Source organism: Thermobia domestica, chromosome 18 (assembly GCF_964235325.1).
Source record: "Thermobia domestica chromosome 18, izTheDome1.hap1.1, whole genome shotgun sequence".
Taxonomy (NCBI): domain Eukaryota; kingdom Metazoa; phylum Arthropoda; class Insecta; order Zygentoma; family Lepismatidae; genus Thermobia; species Thermobia domestica.
The window spans coordinates 130154945-130176013 of record NC_137471.1 but is presented as its reverse complement, the minus strand read 5'-3'; positions in this window follow the sequence as shown (position 1 = coordinate 130176013).

Here is a 21069-nt window from a genome sequence, read left to right as displayed (position 1 = left end):
CTGATTCCAGCGTTTCCAAGATTCCTCCAGAGAAAGTTATTTATCGTTCCAGATGACCAGAACGAGGTCAGTCTCATTGGAATATTAGGCTAGTGATCATCCTTCATTTTATAACTTAATAATTTTTCTTTCTTTCACCTTTCCTACAACTAGTCATTCTCAAAATTGAAACTTTTGAATTTTATTTAAATTCAATCACAATTCTTACAGTTAAGTACCATGTTATGCATCAGTTTCATCCCCAATTGTCACACGTATTTTAGAGTATTCAATGAGTATTTTAGAGATTATTCTGAGCTGTTAACTGATGGCATAGACGGCACACAAGAATCAATATCTCGGTCGAATTCCTTTGTGAATTCCACTGTCCTCCATAATGTGTTCCCTTGTTCTAAAACTTACCTCTTAGTTCATGGATATTTTCATACGATGTGTCATCGAATGTTCAATAGAATTGTGACAAATAAATCGTGTCTATTTTACGAAGTTGTATCGGAATACTTTTTCAATTGTCACCCAGGCGTTATTCAGTTATGTTGATGTAACTTAGCCTTCGTGTAATTAAGAACTTAAATATATGACTTAGTAGAAATAGTTCATGTTAGTCATTTAAGTTCATTACAGGTTTCCCTAGTTGCCAGAAAGGTGCAAAATGGAGAAATTGAGCTCGGCGCGTGATTATGTTTCTTCATTTGAAAGATTACAAAGCATGTCAATTTATGATGAAATAAAGTCTGTAATAATGATTGCACATCCTATGACGTTATCGTGAGTTGGGAGGAAAATTTCCAAACTGGAAGAACTGGACATACATCAATCACGAATGTCCCCACCACTGTAAAAAATATCGAAGACCTGAACTGAAAGACCGACGAATAACCATTCACAGCATGCAGCACAGGGTAGTTGATTATGGTAGTATGTGGAAAATTATTCAGGACGAATTGCACATTTCTAACTTGTCAGCAAATGGGTTTTGTGTTTGCTTAGTCTTTTCAAAGACAAACAGGGTGTGACATGTCGAATCACCTGTTGAATTTTTTCGAGCAAGGAGAATTTTTTGTTTGTCTGATAGCTGTAGCTGTGGGTTAATGATGAATTTGTCTACATGACCCCAAGACAAAAGATATGAGTAAGGAGTGGAAGCCACCTCTCTCACCCCAGAAAGTTAAAGGTTCGAAAGTCTGAGGGGTTGATCATGCACTTGACATTTAGAACTCTCGTGAACTATAATTAAAGACTACATTGATAAACATGAAACTACTACTACTGCTCACACCTAAGGAAGTTAAGATAAGTTGATAAATAAAAACGTAGCAATATTCTTAATAAAGAGATCGCCTTTCTGCGAGCAATGCACCCGCCTACTCATTTCAAGCAGCATCTGATGAAGCTGCTAGAAATAGCATTGAAATAGTGTTTTATCAGTTATTTCCCTAATCTAGTACTTATCGACTTCTTTCTGTTTTGACAGATAAATAATCAACTTCAAAGTTGCCATTTTGAGAACACATCATAAAGGAGGTCCAACAAACATTTTCGATGCAATCTGCAGCTCTACAATGATGGTCTTCGACAAGTGAAACAAGAATGGGAAAAACCTTGTCTATGTTGAAAAGGCTTATGAAAGGATATTAGAAACCTAACACTATGTCTACAACTTCTTAGTTGTTGAAACCGATTTAGTTTAGTGCTCCTTACTTATACATTTTCACTTCTCTTGTCTAATTTTTATTATCAAGGTACTGAATTCGCATTCTTTGCATCATACTTCAACCACGGAGCAGACATAGTTACTGGGTACATAAATGCGCAATCTCACGAACATTATAATCATCATTCGATGTACAAATTCTGTAAATTTTGCTGTATTCACATCATTTTTACACGAGGATGGCAAAACATGATATATCACCTTTTGAACAGTTTCTGAATTTTCGCGTGGGTAGTTGGTCACACTTAGAACTATATGTTAAAATATGCTGATAATGGCTTAATTTAAAATTCTTATTTAGCATTAAATAGTTTCCTTTTACGAGCCAACAGATTTTTTTTATATTTAATTCATAAGATTGCAAGTTGCTTGCTTGTAGAAATGAGCACATCATATTTTGCTGTCCTTGTATAGATATATTCTTGATTTTCTAGTTATAAGAATTATCAACATAATATGATATTCTCTTATATCTCGTGACCTCAATGTAACAGCTATGGTAGCACAAATTTTAACATGTCTTTGTCGTTAGTGTATGATTTATATAATATTTTACTTATATTTCATATCTAATGTCACAGTTAGAAAGAGGACTAACTGTGGTAGTACTAGCAGAAAGAACGGCACGAAGTAGTACCAATAGCAGTTTCAATGACATAATGCCACTAAAAATAGTGCCCTAATGTTAGCAGAAAATGTAGTATTATTATAGTAGAGTCACTAGTGATAGGTTAGATAAAAACTCTTGAGATACCGGTACCTATCACACTTACTCGTATCTGACTACTTTGAATGAAATCATTATGCGAACTAACAAGCAAATTTTGCACGAAACAACAATGTCAGAACTGGAATGTAAGAATTTCAGTTTACCAATAAGGAAAGAGAACCTTCCATAAAGGAAGACGATTAAGATTCAACAACACTGAGAAGACTATCACATTGAATCTCTCATCTCTGATGTCTCATTTCGTTCCACTAGCACGAAACGTTTCGTTCAATCAAACTCTCTGTGTCAATTAGGTCAAAGAATAGAAAGTGTTAAGTCAAACGAGAGGTTATATTAAGTAACGACAAGGCACAGCATTTGAGGAATGGTCGCAAAGTCAAGAAATAATTCATCCGGAACGGTCGGCACCGAAGTGACAGTTTGTCTCTACACTTACGTCAGACCAAACGTTTTAGTTCAAAACTTAAAGTAAGGGTAAGTTTTCAATAGTTAATAATTTTTAAAAAACTATTCCTGTATTTATAACTTCACTTAACAAGTACATATTTCAAAATGTGATACTTACTAATAGTTGATAAAGTCTCTAATTGAATAATCTTTCGTCATTGGAATTGCTGATGCTGCCTTCAGATACTTTTCTTGCAGAATGATAATACGGCATTTTGTCGTAAGTCGCCAAGTTCCGGGTATAAATGCAACCACATTTTCTTTGCATAATCGTTCAGTCATTTCAGAAGGATCTTCAAATATATTTTCGGGTTTCCTTTTTATAAGTTTGTCCCATGTTTCTTTATATACACCATCTGTGGCGCTCTATATGTTTTATAAGAATGAAATATAATAACAACGGTTATGTCTTAGTATGAAAATCCAAATAAGCAATACGATACGATTTCACAAATAATAGATTTCATGAAAGCAATTAAACCAGTAAACAGTTGAACATTTGAAGGACGTTTGATTTACCAACACAATGATCTTAAATACTTACGGTATTTTATTGGAAACATTTCATACACATTGTGCAAGTCACTTATTAGAAACCGACAAAGCTTCCTAAAATAAAATATCATAAAATAAAGTACATTCTCGCTATACTTGACGCTATGGTTATCTGACTACAAATCTGACACAATACAAGGTGAGTGAAAAGTCCTTGGACACCTGCATAAGTTTGAAAATCGACGGGAAAAGTAAAACGTGATGATGGGAACAGAGCTTTGATGAGAGGCCGCAACTTTTGGAGTGTATGTCATTCATGGAGGCATATTGAAATCCGCCATTTTGGATTCAGGTCATTTTTTTAAATGGGAAGGGGGTGTATGGCACATCAAATAACACCCTCATCCCAATAATATTATGAGGATAAATCATTTTTATATGTAAAAGAAACTGATAGAAAATCATTCTGTAATATCTCATAATACATGGATTTAAAAAGGAAAAATCGTAACTAAAAGTGGTAAGAAAGAGTGACAATATGTTTGTGTATTTCCAACAGGTAACACTGTTTTTTCTTCCTACACGCGAGAGTTCCTAGTTTGAAGGACTCGCGTGATAAATGTGAAGGTATGAGGTCGTTCCAAGGGGACTTGTGCAACACCTTAATTACAGCTTCGTTCTTCGTTGTTCGAGTTGTCAATTGCGTACATTTGAAATCCTCATATTATCTTTATTTTTCGTGTGCCTAAAGAAGACAACATAAGGATATATTTCTTCAGGTGAGTGCTTTAACATGAGGTATTGGAAGTGAGTTTAATTTTCTCCTTTTCCTTTTTGAGAAGATGATAGAGAAAGTTGAGTAAAGTGTGGCAATTTTGTTGCAGTTTAATGCTAGAGTAATTAACCGGTCTGTTTAAAGAAATATAGTTATGAAAATGAATTATTTTAATAATACTTTAATTAACTGGTCGTTTTTTTCCTCATGATCAAAGCAACTTTGATTCCTTCACTTCCTATTTCCTTCTTATCTTCAGCTTAATCACTCCTAATATCACGCTGTTTCTCAGCGAATGTGTGCTGTTCTGTGGATTAAAATTGGCTTGCTATGGTTGTAGAAGTCAGTAAAAGTCCTATTCCCATCTACAACCCTAGAATAGGGTAGCAGTTTTATAGGAAAATTATCAGATTCTATCGAGGTTAACCTTGTTTCAATTTTATGTTTGTGAAATTGTCAGTGCTTAGAAAACTTATACTTCTTGCTGTCTGGTTGTCTCTTAATTTGACTTCAATTATTATTATTATAACAACCGTTATTAATCGTCCTTTGTAATTCAATATCGTAATAAAGTTGACCCAATTGACTATCGTGCTAATACTCAACTCGAACGTTGTATTTGTTTTCAGCAATGAAAGGAAGAGCGGATTGTATTGCTGTGGAATGTATTATTTAAATACTGAATTGAAATATGTTATTTAGCTTTGTTTTCTGATATTGTTGTGTTGTGGAAACGATCCCATTTCACTACATTCATGCTATACGACTTAACCGCTGAAATTAAATTTTATTATGATAATTGCGGATATTTCAACTAAAGTTATAAAATAAAATGTATATAAGGCTTAAGGCTAATAAAATTTTAAATTATTATGGTAGCATTTTTTACTACTCTAGCTAGTCTTGGATTTATTGGAATATTTTGTTTTCTTTTCCATTTCTAGATTAACGAAAATTACAGGGAAAGGAATATTTCTTATAAGATGTCTAATCGATTAGTATAATAGATTTAAAGGTATAAGAATTCTAGTCGGTTGGCATTTTATGAATTTAATACTTGCTAATTATATTTTTGGATGATTATTTGAGAGATTTATTATTTGATATTTAATATTTTTAATAAAGTTGTTATTACATAGAAAAGGTCGTTGTGTTATATTTTTAGAAAAAGTAGTTGTGTTATTACTTTTTTGTTTTTGCTATGTATATGTATGTCTAACATTACATTATTTGATGAATAATATATTAGATGTGATTGACTTAAGGAGGAGAGTGTTGCTGACTTGTATTGTTAAGGTCTTTAGTAAGGATTGAGCTATTTGTACACTAATTACTTTGGATGACCTCTGCCTAAAGAGCCCTATTGAAGAAAGTTGGGTTACTTTGTTTATATTTTGTGTTAGTTACCGGTCTCTTAGAGGCGCGTTCTGTAGCCAAACTCAAACTATCATTTAACGCAATATGATGTGCTTATTTCGTAAACTAATAGAGAATTCGATTTACCGACCGTTAAATAATTTGTGGGCTCTGATCCAAAAACTAATTCTTGCCTAAGATCGCAATATTTTGATCCATTTTTTAGATCATTCGTAAAATTCTTGTTTATATTTTTAAGTGGTTTTCAGTAATGAAGAATCTGGAATGAAAATTGCGTTTTCATTTTTTTAAAGACACACAAGTAACTCTATATTAAACAAAAGAGAACGAGGGCTAAAATCTTAAAAGATGGTAGAAAGAAAACTAGTAGTTCTGGAACACAAAATTCTGACAATTGGTGCTTACACCAAACGCACACGAGCACGATTAGGCGCGTGTAGTTGTCGATAAAGATGTGTGTGTGTTTGTGTGTATTCGTATCCTACAATATTGTCCATAAACTGAGAAGGAAATTGCTTACGCCATTTGTTCGTAAACCGAATAGTTCGGAAAAGTAGGGGTTCTTAAATCGAGGCATATGCTAATTCGGAACAGACAGCAGTAGAAATCTTATTAGTGACAGACAAAATTATGGTCAATTTATAATCTTTAAACATTTATTGGCCGTTAATTATTGGCTTATTATTTATTTCCACATTCAACATTTAACGTTTGTCGTGTTTACGTTAGAAGCTAATTCCGTAAGTTTAGAGGCAAGTTATCAATCACAACATTAATTAAGAAAGACTTTAAAGAAACATATTTACTCACCTTAAATGCTTCATGAGCAAAACTTCCTTTTTTTACAGTTACCATGTGTGTCTTGTGTTGTGCCACTTCATTCAAAGTCTCAAAAGGTATTGAAACCTTTTTGGCAGTGATAAAACTCATAAGTACATTACAATAAGATATGAAAATTATGAGTGCAAAAAGCAGAGAAACCAAATAAGCTACGCGTCCTGATATCGTTTTTGGAGCATTATGAATACCTACAAAATCAAATAAATCATTAGAACACTGTCAAAAGTCAAAGTACATTTTTTTATTGTAATGTATTCTTCCAAAGGTTTTTTCTCAAAAACGATTTTGTGAGGAATACAATCAACAAGTTATTTTCTTGCAAAATGACGAAAAGAAAGCGAGCTTTTAATACACAAACTATTGCTAAGTTTTCGTATATTATATAGTTCCGTAAACTTGTCCTCAGTTATCTTGAGGGTAAAAAAGATTTTATTGTTAGTTGAAATTTTCGTTCTCATTTCCACAACAGATTCAACACTAAAGAATCCATTGTTGGAGAATATATTACCGACATTGCATGAAATAGTTATTACTCAACATTCCCACACACAACACGCAGAAAGAAACAAGAAAACTTCAATACAGAATCTTCGAGTTACCGACCAGCCATTAGCTGAAAACATGTGTATAGTAAGTGTTTATATATTTCCTTTTCATTAATTATAAATTCGATTGATTAAAATTATTTTAATCTTCCTTGTTTATTGGCACCTTACTATTAGTTCAAATATGTATTGTTAACATAAATTGCGGTTCCTTATATGAGAAAGTATACAGAATTTCAAACTCACGATTTCTCAACAGATGCTGAAGTAACATAGTTAATCCTTTTCCTCTAAATAGAGTTGATTAGGTTAGACACACCTTAAATTTAGCTTAAAGTACAGTTCGTAAAGTATAGTCCTATCTCGTCCTTGAAAACCTTGGTGCTTTATATACATGTAGAACAAACAGTAAAACATATATCATTATAGTTTACAATTTCCATTCTTGAAACCCTGCCTTCGTCTAGAACATACACGCCATAGAACATACGCGCTGGGAATTCCTTTTCTTGAGGAAGAAGATTTCAGTCCGGGAATATTATATATTGGCTATCAGTTAAATGCAACGATCTCTTTAAATAGCAATTTTCCAAAATGCAAGAGTAATTCTCAGAGCTCTACAATATTGACTGACGGGATAAGAGTTAATGATTGAAATCGCAAGTAAAGTGAATCATTTACACAATGTTAAAGGTTATTTCGATAATGGTGTACGTAAGGGGACTTCAGGAACATCCTTGAAAAATAATATGATGAAATATATATTTATTACACTGAGGCATGTGTATTAAAATACTGAAACGATATGAACTTGGGAGCTTAAACTTCCCATCCCCAATCTTTAATGAAATTCTGGGAACGCAACTGGATTTGAATTGAATTTACATTAGACAGAGAATATGAATGTTAGTAATGTGAAGAATTAAAATAGAAATATTTTAAATTAGTTTCGTCAAAAACTAAACTTAAGTAGTACAACAATTCTTTCTATTCAAGTAAACATAGAAACTAAAAACTATTAATTTTCTAAAACATCACAGTAATAAGAGAATAAGTAGAATAGGACGATATATTATTAGTAATATTTGTCCGGAAAAAAATTTAGCATTTGATATAAAATTAACTATTACACACGTAAACTCAGGAATCAAATTGCTAGCTTAGGGATCAAGCTTTTAAAAAATAATATATACCGTAAACATTTGAATAGTGATAAATAATTAGCATATTGCTTTTAACTTTGCCATGGGTAAAACTCCATATCCATTTGTAACTTTAAAAAACTGAAGCCACAGAAGTAATTAATTATGAGACTAAAGACATTTCTGCACATCAATTACCTACTAATAATTATGTTTAGTTAGAACTTCGTGGAATAATGCATTGTTCCTTTCTCAGTTTAACTTCCAAGGTAATAGAGTTGCGGTTAATTAATGAAAATAAATGATTTTGATAATAACTTTTGTGCTCTTTGACTGCTCCTTGACAAAACCAGAATGTAGAGTTAATTTCTAAGTTGTTGGATTGTTAGAGTTCTAATGTTGGTCTGGAATATTATGCTTAAAAATTCAGCAAGTATTATTGATTCAGTAAACCATTTCTACAGTCTACAAATCATATTTTGTAAAACTGGTATCTCTATTTAAACTGAAAATAACTTAAAATTCAATATTTCCTCTTAAAATATCACTTGAGAATAAAGAGTATAAAACACCACGTTTCGATTTACTTTGAACATGATATTATTAGGGTTGAAGTGAAGAGCAATAAAATATGTTCATATATAAAGTAAGGGAACAAGATATTCCCTCCTATTCAGTAAACAAAGGAACTGGAAGAAATGCTTTGTTATCTGAATAGCGCATCATTATTAACAAAAAAAGGTGTTCCAAAGGTCATCATTATATTAAGAAGTTGAAACACGCATACACGTTGAAATCTGTGCGATACGTGACTTTCCTAAAACATAATAGCATCTTAAATTAGTATAAAAATGAAACCCATAACAAAGTCAGAAATGTACGTAATTGATAATAACCTTTCATATAAATTTGTAGAGGTATATATTAGAAGAAACACGGATAGGTAAAATTAGTATTCTCCAAAAAAGTTATATTTACATTTATTTCATTTTAAGTCGTAAAACGTTTATTGAAAGTCATAACAATTATGACTGGTAATATTCATGCACTCGACCATTCATTTTCTAATTAAAAATTAAATATCCAAATATAATATTGCGTGATATAGGATTCTTAAAACCACATAAATGTACATTAAAGAACATTTTCAATAAAGTTCTTATATTCCGAATCAAAACGAAAAAAAAATATTTAGTTAATTCTGAAGTAACTGCAACAAATCATTATAAAAGTAAAAGGTGATCCAAAATATGGTAGAAATCGTTGAAATTTTAAACATTAAACCCTGCTTTGATCCATAATTTCAGTGCACAATTTTCTCACACAAACAATAAGCAAGTAATGGTTTTAAGATTCTATCTAGACTTGTCCAATTCATGTATAAACTCATGCTTATTCAACGCTCCTAGACTACACTTAGGCCAAAAGATGTTATGGGTGTACAGTCCGCGGCTTAGAAATTGTTACAAAAATTCTAAGTCCTAATTAATAACAAATTCTTGTCCCGTTTTCTTATGCAATCCAGAAATACATGTCCCGATCGATTAGTTATTTCTTGTCTTCAATCCAACTCTGCCCCTCCTCCACCTCTCCTTGTCTAAAGCAGTGTGTGTGACGTAGTACACTATTTCCATTCAGACAAAAAAAAACAGGAATCAAGTTTACAAGGTTATAGCTCTAAAATACCCTTTTTCATTCGTTTGTTCTGAAAAATCTTTAAAGAGCCTATTTAAAAAAAAAAGTCATAAAATCTTCTCATAGCTTCATTAATACCTTTAGTTTCATTCTTTCTCTTTTTTAAAGACTGAAAGCTTGTAAGATGCTCTCTCAGAAATCTATGGAAATTGCCAATAACGGCAGTAAGTTTTGTGCTTCCTAAAGTCTGTAATGCACGCACAGAGCTCAAGATATCTACTGACAGAAATGAGTGTTATTCAATAATTCATTTCATTTCTTTTTCAGTAATTGCAAGCAAATATTCCAAGAGCGTCATTTGGGTCGGACAAAAGGGTGTAACTTCCCCTCCCTTGAGCTTCATAAATACATATTGTTTGAGCAAATATATAGTAATACACTAATAAAAAAGTGAAAAATTTTTGTCGGCGGAGACTCTTTTTTAGGGCAGTAAATTATTTACTATTGTGTTAATTAGGTTACATTTGATAGAACCATCTGATAAAGTAGTGCCAAACCCTGTGCGTCATTGTCTGTTAGGTGAATGGTTAATGTAAGTTACTCCTACGTGTATTGTGCGAGCTTCGAATCAAGACCATTCTTATTGATAATTTTCTTTGAGCTACGCTCATACTGTGCAATCCACAAGTACAATTTTGAAGTAATGTAGTCACAGCTAGTTTAATTCGAAATTATTTTCAAATATGATATTTGTTATTACATGTGTTTCTTTAACTTGCGATGTTTTAAACTTGATATTAAATCTCACAACCTAAATGCAACTCATTTTCCTACAGCATATCATCATGAATGTTTGCACAACGATGACACTCAGGTGTTAATACAAAATTCAGTTCTTACTGTAATGTATGTATGTACGATATGTATATATATTTAGAGAGTTTGACTCAGAAAAAACGTACAGTGCAACATTGACTCTTGGAGAAATTTCAAACGAAGTTACTATACGTATAAATTACCATCTCAGCAATTTACTGTACGGGCTAAGACACTGAAACCATTCCAGGGAGGGAAAAGGGATATAAGTAAAAAGATGTAATAGAATACGAAAAATATTGGTGTCAAATTCATAGTTTTCTGATTCGAAGAGATGAATAGTGGCTACCAGATGGCCTCCTCACTTGTTTGTAGCCTTGCATAAATGGAAAATTGTTTTAAAAGTATATTTTACATTCAAGTATGATTGTTTAAAAAAAAATCTTGTCCTTCAACATTATGATTTATAATTTTCTAACAAATAAAACACAGTTCTGACCAGAGCAGAATGAAATATATTAAAAACTATATTTACAATGTGTTACAGTTTCAAGGACCTAACGTTCTCTTCATCAGACACAAACACTGAGAAAAGACAGGTGACAGCAGATTTTATATACACGAGAAAGTGAAAGGCCACGCCCTTTTCTTCTCTCTCATTGGTCAGAGGGAACCAATAAGGATAAAGGCAATTCCGCGCCAACAGAAAAATATAATGAGTCCTTTCACTTTTTCTAACAGTTCTTTAAACAGATGACATACAAAGAAAAGTAAGTAACAAATAGAAAATATTAAATAAGAAAAATAAATAAGAAAAATAAATAACTATATATATATATAATTTTAAATAAATAATTAAATATTAATAGACTATATGCACTTTCCTTGTTCCTTTTCTATCACATCCAACAATTTCTCTCATTGCTCGTGTATATTCATACCGCTTGTCCAATTCATTAAGTTCTCTTCTTGTTCTCTCTTTATTCTTTTAGCCTCTTTCCACTTTCTAATAATCTTCATGTTCTCTCTCTCTAAACCCCTAGCCCCCTCCCAGTCTATTTTATGTCTTGTTTCCTTCACATGTTTGTATATAGCGTTATTATCTCTTTTCAGTCTAACATCATCCTTATGTTGTTTTAATCTGTCCATAAGCCTTTTCCCCGTCTCCCCTATGTATTTCATGTCACACTCACTACACTTCACTTCATATATCACTCCTTCTCCCTGCTCCTCTATATGATTTTCCTTCCCTTTCCGTTTCTTCCTTATGCACTTCAACAAAGTTTCTCCTCCTTTTCTATAAGTCTTTACACCACCTTTTCTTAATAACTTCTTCAGCACTTCGGTCTTTTCGCCTATCTTCTAAATTCCATACCACTTCTTGTCTTCCTCTTCTTTCCTTTCCGTATTATCTTCTTTTCTCTCTCTCCTAAACTACTGTATCTTATATCCATTATTGTTCAATTGTTTGTAGATTTTTTCCAAATCTTTTTTTCTTTCCCTCTTCCTCGCTGTTGACGTTGTCTATCTTCCTTTCCATGTTCCTAATGAAATTCTTCTTAGCTGCTTTGTCTACATCACTTCTCCAGTGGCAATAAATACCTGCCCAACACGGTTTCTGATAACAACTGGTAGTCACTTTCTCACCTTGCTTCTCTATCTTCATATCCATGAAATTAATAGAGTTATTTTCTTCAACTTCTAATTCTAACCTTATGCCTTTCTCTTGGTCTTCTATACTTTCAACATATTTCTCCAGTTGATTTCTATTCCCTGTCCATATGCCTAAACAATCAACATACCTGCAAAAGAACAGTAACTTTTCTCCTGCTTGTTCTGTCACTTTTTTCTCTCACTTGTTCATTACTATTTCCGCTAGAACTGGACTCAGCTTGGATCAAATGCTTAAACCTTTTATCTTCACTGGCCTTTCTCCAATTATGCAATACCTATTTTCCCACAAAGTCTTAAGCGCTCTTATGACTTTTTCTTTTTTCCACTTACGTATAACTTTCCCTTCCATCTCCTCTTCTATTGCCTTTATGACATAATCCATTCTTATACTGGTGAACATGGCTTTAACATCTACACTAAACATTAACACCTTCTCCTGATTCCACTTAATCTCATCTATCCTCTTCCTCATTTCTTCCGTGTTCTTCACTGTGCACGTCTTTTGTCCTTCTCTGATGTCGTCCATTATCTCTCTTAATTTCTCCTCTAGTGGTTCAAAATAGTTACCTCTGCAGTCCAGTACTGGTCTTAGCTTCATGTCCTTCTTATGTATTTTAGGAAAACCTTTCATGACAGAAATCCTTCCTTTTTCGTTGATCATCTTTTTAATCCCCGCCTTTTTCCCTTCTTGTACTATCTTCTTCAACACTTCATCTTCCATGTCCTTGTTAACGACTTCCTCATATGTCTGATCACATAACTCCCCTAGCTTCTCCTGGTACCATCCTTTCTCCATTACTACCAACGCCTCCTTTGTCCGCCTGTTCCACTACGATATCCTTTCTTTTCCTTAATCTTTTCAGTCTTTCCTTCTCTTCTTTCCTTAAGTTACTCTAATTCTTGTTCATATTCTGCCTAACAATCGACAATGCTTTTCTCCTTACTCTCTCTCTCTTGTCCTTATCCTTTATGTCTACAATGGCTAGTTCTACTGTGTACACCAAATCCTTCTTGTCCACTTCTTTCTCTTTAACCTTAAATTTATGTCCTAGCCTTAAGCACTTCTCCTCTTCTTCCGATAAAACTATGTCACCTATCACTACCACTCTGTTCCTATTATCCTTTTCTTCTCTCCAACCTAACAATCTTCCTTTGTTGGCTAATCTGGTATTAACTTTTTCTTCAAAACTCCTTCCCCATTCTTTTAAATCTCTTATCACTGCTTCTCTCTGTGTTTTATTTCTTACTCTACTTATCCAGAGCCATGTAGTTTGTTAATTATTTTCTACTGTATTTCTTATTTATAATAACATATTTTCTATATATATATTGTATTCTATGTTATACGTTTCTTAATTACATCTTTAGGAGCTCCTTCGTGGCTAAGCGGTTAGCATACGCGCCTATGACGTGGGAGACCCGGGTTCGATTCCCGGCGGGAGCTCAAGTGGTTTGGATTCCACGTTAATCAGTAGGTCCACGTCTCATATAGCCTCGCTGCTGAACGGGACGTTAAACTCAAAATCAACTCAACTCATTAATTACATTTTACGTCTTACATTTGAAGAGGAGCTTATGACAATTCAGAGCAGCAGGGACATACACAGAATGCAGGCCTTGGCAATCCAGAGCTCCTGCCCCACGAAATCACTACTGTTCTGTAAATTATATCTAATTTTAGAGATGATGATGATAGACATTTTAGTAGAACATGCCCTCAAAAAGCCTTGTCTACACCCCTGCAAAGCAGTGAAAATTTTAGAGTGCGAGCAGTTAGTAATGTTTCTCCAGAAGTTATATCTCCGATAATGCCGAGTGTGATATCAGTATTTGTGCATTATCACATTTCACCCGCAGTGTATTGAAACGCACTAAAGAGAAACTATTCTGAACTCTTCACTGCTCCCCCCTATAACCTCATGCCAATAGGGTCAACCTTGGACATATCCACATCTGAAATATCACGTTTTATTTCAGTGATTCCGAAAACTATCCATTCGACACAAATATAGGATATTTTTGATTATTTTTGCCTGTCACTCTCCCATTGTCAATTCCGTGCCAATCAATTCTTAATTTGGACTTACACAGCATTCACAGTGTCACTATTCATCTTTCCACATGAATTCGACACTAATATCGTTCGTATTTGACGTCTTTTACATGTCATCTTCACCTCTTGGTAGGGGTGGTTTCAGTGTCTCGCCCCCACAACTATGGAGAAATTGCAACCAAAGTAAGTATAATCATAAATTACCATTTGAAAAATAAATGTACAGGTGATCTTTGTCGGAGAGGAATTTGTTAACTACTTTTTCGATATCAATGTATTGCCTTTTTTGCTTTCCATGGTAAAAATTGCCAAAGGGCTCAACTTCATCTGCACAATTGTGCTATGAATTTAGGTTTTAGTGATTTAATTCACTGAATGCTCGCTTAGATGTTGCTCTCATCACAGGAAATGTTAGATACAGTTATAAAAGGAAAATGAAATGAAATATTTAAGTTTTACGTCCCACGTTTTTACAGATTACGTTAATGGTGACATTGATGCTTAGAAATTAATGTAATCGTAGAACGAAGAAGTGGAAGGAAACGGGAGAAACTCGAGAAAATTCATGCACACAGTGTTTGTCCAAAATAAAGTTCACTCGGCGCTAGAGGGGATCGAACCAAGGACCCCATGCACCATAGGTAAAGTTATAAAAGAATAGGCGTCTAAACAAATACGGATCATTACTATCAATGAGATTTATATAAGATTAGATCTTCATCTATTTCATTCTAAGGTAAACTTTTAATTAATCTTGTTCTTCATTACTGTTCGAAAACGTAAAGTTGTTGCTGCAAGGACGTGATAAATCTTTTTAATAGACTTCACAGTCGATAGCTCCTTCACAACTTCTTTTTCATCTAAGGCTAAAGTAGTTGCATTTTAGACATTGAGAAAAAAGTGTGAAATTATATAAAAACCTCCAAAGTGGAATTACGAAACTTCAGTGGGCCCCTTTTCGCTGTAGGACTCCCTCACCACACTCCCGTTAGTTACGCCGGGTGCATGATACAGTTTTGCCCATAACCGCCACCAGGTTATAGAAGTAATTCTTGTGGACGCTCTGTATATTTCGTAAAGACCGTGATTATTATTTCCGATTAATACTTTGTTCTGCGACGCAAATATGTTCATTCTTCGGTGGGAATTGCTTCCTTCCGACGCAACTGGACAAAGAAGTCTCTCTTTTTTCATATATATATATATATATATATATATATATATATATATATATATATATATATATATATATATATATATATTTAAAACATTGCTTTTTGGTGAGAAAATTTCACTGAGCCACGGACCTTCTCAGTGTTTCTCCCTTACTTATTATTATGCACAGTATATATTCTGCAGTAATTTGGAACTGAATTGAGTGCTTTCTTTAATCGCTTATGGAAACATTGCAATAGATTAGAGCAGACTAGACCAGAAAAGGTATTCAAGTGACCAGAGTGACGACAGTCACGTTGCTTTTGCAGTTTCTTAACTGTACTTTCTTACGCAGGAGTTATCGCAGTGTCTCGTGCATTGTAAGCAGTTGACTAAAATTAACATAAATTATTTTCCATATTCTGTTCGTATGTGCATACAGGTGAGTTAACTAAGTGGCTTTTGGAATGAACTGCCAACACTCTTCAGTCGACCATTGCAGCTCGTACCTTGAGCTTTGGTGTTCAGGGAGTTTGACTCCGGTATTATGTGCAGCCACCACGCACGTTGCGTCGGGAATTAAGTATGATTTTGTGTTAAGGGGCACAAGCTATTAGCCGGCGAAGGACGTTTTCTTACGGCTATCCCACAACTAGTGAAGTCCCAGGTTCACAAACTTTGTGTGCCTAAAGAGTTATACACGCGACCTCCTACATCAGCATTCTACTTTAGAGACCGTTTTTTAATTTGCTGAAGACTCATCTTTACGCTTCACGATTGTTTGGCGCAGCAACTGGATTTCTACGTGGGATTGTCCCCCAGTGCTAATCTCCCAAGTGCGTCAATGGTGTGAGAAAAACATTTGCAATGAAATCTGAACTATAATCTTATATATATATATATATATATATATATATATATATATATATATATATATATATATATATATATATATATATATATATATATTACATCAGCTAATGCTTCTGGCAACAAATACTATTCGAAGCTTTCTTGCACCCACTGGAAAACGTGAAGTATATTAATATTTATTTGCATATATTGTTATTGTAGACTGTTCCCATAATGCCCACCGACTTCGATTTTACAAAATTTGAGAAATAAATTTCACTTTTTATTTAGTGGTCAATTTGAAGGCATTTTGTTATACTACCATTAAGAAACCCATATACATCATATTACGAATCAATCATTATGGAACAATCTCATGTGTGACACGCAGCAGTGGTACCAATCTTTGAAAGTTTCATTTACAACTTTTTTCTTTTTTCTTTTTTAACTGATTTTGTGAGTAATGGTGCATTCAGTATAAAGGTACAACAAGATATTCTCTTTCTCTCTCTCTGTCCCTGTGTGTGTGTGTTTGTTTGTTTCTAGTTTCCGGCGTAAGCGTGTGGATACTACCAGGTATACTTTCGTGTGTACAAATGCTAGTGTGTGTGTGTGTGTGGCGCGGGTATATGAACTATTAATTGGGATCGCGTAGTGGAACTTATCAATATTAGTACGTACATACAAACGGCTGTTACTTCACACGATAACTTTGGACGAATGCGAATTTTTAAATTCTGCTTTTTGCAATAAATAAGTAGAGTGATTCCTCTCGAGGGAGTTCCCCTAAATGGTAGCCCCTACCATGTCCAATTAAATCACAAATTGCCACAATCGTTTGTACATTGTTTTACAGAAATGTACAGGCCAAATTTTCGTTTGTAAACTATTAGGGGCGCCGCCAGAACGAAAACAAATTGGGGCTGTTTAACTGGTACCCCCCCCCCACCAACATGTTCTATTCAATCACTAATTATCGCAATCGTTTGTACTTCGTTTGTACAGAAATGTGCACCCGAAATTTTCGTTTGTACATAATTAAGGGCGCCGCCAGAACAGAAAAAATGGGGGCTGTCTAAGTTGTAGCCCCCCCCAAACCAATTCAATCACAAGTTGTCGCATTCGTTTGTGCATCGTTTGTACAGAAATGTGCAGGCGAAATGTTTGTTTGAACAAACTTAGGGGCGCCGCCAGAACGAAAACAAAGTGGGGAGCTGTCTGAGTGGTAACTGCCCCCACGATGTCCAATTGAATCACAAAGTATCGCAATCGTTTGTACATTGTTTGTACAGAAATGTGCAGGCCAAATTTTCGTTTGTACACTATTAGGGGCGACGCCAGAACGAAAACAAATTGGGGGCTGTCTAGCTGGTAGTCCCCCACCAACATGTCCTATTCAATCACAAATTATAGCAATCGTTTGTACTTCGTTTGTACAGAAACGTGTAGGCGAAATTTTTGTTTGTACACAATTAGGGGCGCCGCCAGAACAGAAAAAAATGGGGGCTGTCTAAGTGGTAGCCCCCCCCCACCATGTCCAATTAAATCATAAATTGTCGCAATTGTTTGTACTTCATTTGTACAGAAATGTGCAGGCGGAATGTATGTTCGCACGCAATTAGGGGCGCCGCCAGAACGAAAAAAATTGGGGGCTGTCTAAGTGGTAGCCCCCGACCATGTCCTATTCAATCACAAATTGTCGCAATCGTTAGTACTTCGTTTGTACAGAAATGTGCACGCGAAATTTTCGTTTGTACATAATTAAGGGCGCCGCCAGAACAGAAAAAATGGGGGCTGTCTAAGTGGTAGCCCCCCCACCATGTCCAATTCAATCACAAGTTGTCGCATTCGTTTGTGCATCGTTTGTACAGAAATGTGCAGGCGAAATGTTTGTTTGAACAAACTTAGGGGCGCCGCCAGAACGAAAACAAAGTGGGGGCTGTCTAAGTGGTAGCCCCCCCCATCATGTCCAATTGAATCACAAATTGTCACAATCGTTTGTACTTCGTTTGTACAGAAATGTGCAGGCAAAATGTATGTTCGTACACAATTAGGGGCGCCGCTAGAACGAAAAAAATTGGGGGCTGTCTAAGTGGTAGCCCCCGACATTGTTCTATTCAATCACAAATTGTCACAATCGTTTGTACTTCGTTTGTACAGAAATGTGCACGCGAAATTTTCGTTTGTACATAATTAAGGGCGCCGCCAGAACTGAAAAAAAATGGGGGCTGTCTAAGTGGTACCCCCCCACCATGTCCAATTCAATCACAAGTTGTCGCATTCGTTTGTGCATCGTTTGTACAGAAATGTGCAGGCGAAATGTTTGTTTGAACAAACTTAGGGGCGCCGCCAGAACGAAAACAAAGTGGTGGCTGTCTAAGTGGTAGCCCCCGACCATGTCCAATTCAATCAGAAATAGTCGCATTCGTTTGTACATCGTTTGCACATAAATGTTCAGGCAAAATTTTCGTTTGTACACAATTAGGGGCGCCGCCAGAACGAAAACAAAGTGGTGGCTGTCTAAGTGGTAGCCCCCGACCATGTCCAATTCAATCAGAAATAGTCGCATTCGTTTGTACATCGTTTGTACAGAAATATGCATGCGTAATTTTTGTTTGTACACAATTAATGGCGCCGCCAGAACGAAAACAAAGTGGGGCTGTCTAAATGGTAGCCCCCACCATATCCAATTCAATCACAAATTATATCAATCGCTTGTACATCATTTGCACAGAAATGTGCAGGCGAAATTTTCGTTTGTACTCTATTAGGGGCGCCGCCAGAACGAAAACAATGTGAGGGTTTGTATAAATGGTAGAAGCATTAAAAAAGTGTGTCACATTTATGGAGTATTTTTCTAACAGGACTTTGTTCACACTATTGTGTGGTTTGGTTTGTTCACACTATCGTGTGATTCACTATATTGATCTTATCCTAACGATGATGGAATTAAATGTTTTTTTTTTGTTTTTTATATTTATATTTATACTTACAATCATTATTGCTGAGTTAGTTTTTCACTCCTCGGCTCTTATTATTAAACTTATTCATTATTTCTTACGTGAACTGAATCCTTATGAGAAAAATGTATTTTTTTCTTTCTATCTTGCGCAGAAACCGTTATTCTCATCTCGTACAGGAAATTGATAAGTGGAAGATATAACAAATTCACAAAGTAGACTGTTAAAGGGAAAATTATAACACAGTATTTTGTTTTATTTGATCATCTTCATTAAACTCATTTTGCAGAAACTATAGAATGCATGGTGAAGTATTTTGGTGCATTCAGCATTCTGATTTACGAGTAGAGTTGCTAACTGGCCGGTATTTGCTGTAATTTTGATTAAAACCGGTGAGCGGTACAAACTTCTTATTAGACCCCTTCTGACCGGTATTTTGGAATCTGCAATCCAGAATATAACATTGAACATCGAAATTTTTCAACAGTGTCTTTACAAACACAAATTTCCGTTGTATTATACATTATCGATATTTTTTTAACGTATGGCAGTTTTTTTTTATTTATTTAACATAACAAATTTGATAACACTTATATTTTATTGTAAAAGAATTTTATTCATTTATTGAGAGTAGAAAATGACTTTTTAAAGCAATTTCCTTTGTTTGAAGTGAAGTTTATAGAATAAATTTCATTTTATGAATCAACTATTGTTACATAAAGATTAATATCCAGTATTATTCATCTGTTTCAATAATTTTAAACAAGTGGCAATTGCTGGTAAATACAATAACGATCAATACAGTCTTCAGTTTCTCATTTGTACAGAGAATTTTGAGGGTGTGCCGGTAATTTTGTTTTCCTGAGTTGGCAACCTATTTACGAGGTTTTGTTTCAACTCTGCTACGTAGTGGCTCCGTACTGACACTCCGCATGCAAATAAGTATGTAAGGCTACCATACGCCCCGGTTTCTTAAAATTTGTCCCGGTGTGCAGAAATTTTCCATCTTGTCCTGTTTTTTTCTTTATTATTATTATTAATTACATATCAAAATTTCTGAAAAGATAATAAAATCGACTTATTCCTTTTGCTTTCAATTCCGACAATACTATAGGAACAATTTCATTCTAATCTTTATTATTATTGCAATCGCTGCTTCCCCGGATATAACATGCAATGTTTAAATCCTCCTAAGTAGCACTCTTATCACTAAAAGTAAGAATGTATACCCCGAGGTGGCAACAAATTCTTGTGACGTTGCAGACCAGCCCCGAAAACACATTTTTTTTTCTGCTTCAGAAAAACAATTATGCAAATTGCTTTCTTTTAGTTCGCATTTTAGGTTAACAAAAATAAATCAGCCTATTGAAATTTTGAAACAACTTCATAAATCTGGATATTTTTCTTTATAGACATGTAGAGCATGTAAAGGTGGTATGCGTAATAATATTGAAAATATAATTTTTGCCTAAATATTGTATGTTCACTGATTGCGTTTATATTGTATAACAGCTTCTAGCTTCTATAATAATTTTTAGCACTGTTGATTAAGTATGGACAGTGGCGTATTTACGATTTTGTTTCGGGAGGGGCTTTGCTAACTTCCGGGGGTGCTTTGCCTGAAAATATGAAAATTCTGCAAGATATTTCATATACTTTACTATAGTAAGTAAGATTTCGGTGGGGGGCTTGAGTCCGGAAGCCCTCCCCCTAAATACGTCACTGAGTATGGACTATATTAATACATTATTTTAAGTTGTATAACTAGTGCGATACTGTAGTAAAATTCGAAAGATAAAATTAATACAAAATGCAATATTTACTACTAATTTGTAAGATGTCCCGTTTTTTCTGTTTTC